Source organism: Mus pahari, chromosome 9, assembly GCF_900095145.1.
Source record: "Mus pahari chromosome 9, PAHARI_EIJ_v1.1, whole genome shotgun sequence".
In the NCBI taxonomy this organism is placed as follows: Eukaryota; Metazoa; Chordata; class Mammalia; order Rodentia; family Muridae; genus Mus; species Mus pahari.
This window is the reverse complement of record NC_034598.1, coordinates 55,283,469-55,286,824: the sequence shown is the minus strand read 5'-3', so window position 1 is coordinate 55,286,824 and position 3,356 is coordinate 55,283,469.

Sequence of the window (3,356 nt, the reverse complement as noted above, 5' to 3'; positions counted from 1 at the left end):
AAGAAGAAGAAGAAGAAGAAGAAGAAGAAGAAGAAGAAGAAGAAGAAGAAGAAGAAGAAGAAGAAGAAAGAAGGAGGAGGAGGAGGAGGAGGGGCTGGAGAGATGGCTCAGAGGTTAAGAGCACCGACTGCTCTTCCGGAGGTCCAGAGTTCAATTCCCAGCAACCACATGGTGGCTCACAGCCATCTGTAATGAGATCTGACGCCCTCTTCTGGGGTGTCTGAAGACAGCTACAGTGTACTTGCATAATAAATAAATAAATAAATAAATAAATAATAATAAGAAGAAGAAGCACTAGGCTTTAAAAAATAAATTAGCAAGTCACACATACGTTACAAGATATTTGAACCTGTTTCTAGTTGTGGTATGGCTCAGCCCTTAGTAAATAACTTTAATCCCAAACAATGAAGGTAGTTAATTTGTAGAAGGAAGCAGTCATGTTTGAAAGTGATGTCTAATTGAGGGGCAAGCAAAGTGATGAATCAGAGAAAGATTTGACAGAATGGGTATGCCCAACTCTCACGAGAAGAGAGAGGATACAGTAGCGTTTGTGGGGAGCAGTACAGTAGGGTTGAGAGGTACAGTAGGGCTGAGAGGTACAGTAGGGTTGAGAGGTACAGTAGGGTTGAGAGGTACAGTAGGGTTGAGAGGGAAAGCAGAGAAGGGGGTGGTTTTACAGAGACAGACTGAAGAGAAAACAAGCCAGAAACAGGTAAAGACAGTGAGCAAGAAGTGAGAAGGAGCCAGAAGATTTGTACAGGTTGGTAGAGTTAGTTTGAGGCCAAGCAGAGGCAATTCAGAGGTCGAGAGAAAAGCCAGATTGACCAAGTCAGCACGGAGAGCAATTTGGACCAGAACAGCTAAGGTGAACCAGCCACAATTCAGAGAGAACGAGAAAAGGTGAGCTCATTCAGCAGCGAGTCTCAGAGGCTGAAACGTCCTAGGTCTAGGTCTAGATGAGAAGGTACAGAGGCCAGAAACTTCCTGTCTAATTCTCACAAGCAAATCAAATAAAACCCACGTTTCCTACTAAGTGAACAAGCTGCATGACTTGGAAGATCCACCCCCCCCCCAAAGTAACAATCAACCCAGCCAAAAGGGTGTGACGGCTCCTTTTGTGGTCCCAGCTTTCTTAGGTTCAACAGAGCCTTTGTGGGTTTGTTTCTCCCTAGAGCCACTGAGTCTTCTCTTATGAAGCCAACTTGGGGCTTTGGCAATGTGGTCCCAGCTCTGAATATTGTCGTGATGAGTCCAAAGGGAATGTTTCCAAACCAAGCAGAATGTCTCTTGGGGCCATTAGGAAATGTGCCCTAAAGGACCTACTGGCCTTTAGAGGTTCCTGAATCCAGGATGCTGTGGAACCAGTTATGCAAGGAAGAATGTTATTCTATGACCAGTAGCTGGGGCTGGAGAGACTGTGGCTCTGCAGTCAGGAGTGCTAACTGCTTTTGCAGGGAATCCAGGTTCAGTTCCTACTTTACTCCAGTCCCAGGGGGTCCAACACCCTCCTCTGGCCTCTGTGGACACAGAATACACATGGTACACATACATGCACACATACACTTAAGTGTAATTATGGCAAGGGTGTACTCCTCAGTGCTGATGGCTTGTCTGAGGAATGCAAGCAAGACCCTGAGTTCCTCCTCCTCCCCGTTCTCTCCCCCCACCCCTTCCAAGACAGGGCTTTTCTGCATAGCTCTGGCTGTTCTGGAACTCACTTTGTAGACCAGGCTAGCCTCAGACTCTAAGAGATCAGCCTCTCACCCCCCACCCCCACCCCCTGGGTGCTGGGATTAACTTAATGGCAGCTGTAGCCACCTGTGTGGTCACCAGGATTGCCTGACACAGCTGCCACCTGGCAGCTTTCTCTTTCTCAAATTGCCTTAGGTCACAGTAGTTTATCATAGCAACAGCAAAGTAACCGCTACAGCCTCCCGTATGTGAGGATGTAATAATTGCTCTCTCCATGTCTGATCACAGCTTGGCAGTTTTAGGCATCCAAGAATCAGCTATTCTGGCGAGTATACAGCCGCATCTCTCGATGGTTATTTTTCCTCTGTGATCTGAATTTGGAATCTCTTGGTTTGCTTTTCTGATATGCCTGAGAACATTTCACTAATTCTGTTAGTCACTTGTTTTCTGGTGTATACATTTATTCAGTCTTTTTCTCATATTTATGCTGTTTGTTTGTTTTTTTTTCAACTACGTTTATAAGAGTTCGTTGGATCTACTGGGCAGAAGTCCTTTCTTAGCTGTATTGATTTTCTCAGCTTGAGACTTAGCTCCTCTGTCTCTGTAATGTGCCACCTGATGATTTGATATGCCTAACTTTAATTTGGTTTAATTCAAGGGCTGGCAAACACGTTCTAAAAAGGGCCAACAAGGAAATAGTTCAGGCTTTGTTAACCACACAGTCTGTGACCTTGAACAACTCTGCCAGGTTGTGAGAGGAGCCATAGAAACTATGTAAATGAGTGGGCGGGGTCACGCAGCCATAGAAACTATGTAAATGAGTGGGAGGGGCTGTGCTCTCCTATACCCATCTGCAAAAACAGGTGCGGGATCTGGCCTATGGCTTAACTTTTCCAATTCACAGCCTATCTGTCAACCATTTCCTCTACAGTCAACTGTTTTCCGAGTCCTCTTTATATCTTTTGTTACCCTAAGGTCTGAGAATAATTGTTTTCTTTATTGTTTTAGCTTTTACATTTAGATTTTTTTTTTTAAGATTTATTTATTTATTATATGTAAGTACACTGTAGCTGACTTCAGACACTCCAGAAGAGGGCATCAGATCTTGTTACAGATGGTTGTGAGCCACCATATGGATGCTGGGATTTGAACCCGGGACCTTTGGAAGAGCAGTCGGGGTGCTCTTACCCGCTGAGCCATCTCACCAGCCCTACATTTAGATTTAAAATAAGACCGTTCAGGGTTGCTGGAGAATTAGCTCAGTCAGTACGTGTTTGTCTTACAACCATGAAGATCCGAGTTCCAGTCTCAGAACTACATAAAGATATGGGCATGTTGGTACGAGCTTGCCCTCCCAGTGCTGGAGCGATGGCGACAGGAAGATCCCCAGGGTTTGCGAGTCAGCCGAGCTCCATTAGTGAGCTCCAGGTAGGATGACTTTCAAGGTTGTCCTTTGGCCGGCACACGAGTGCACATGTGTATGTGTACATGTACACGCCCCCCATACACACTAAAAAAAATATGAAGACTGCTTAGGGTTAGGTATAGCTCAGTGATAGAATGACTGCTTCATATGGATGAGGCTCAGGACTCCAAAAATCAAGAATTAAGTATTCACGGGGACTGGAGAGATGGCTCAGCGGTGAAGAGCACTGACTGCTCTT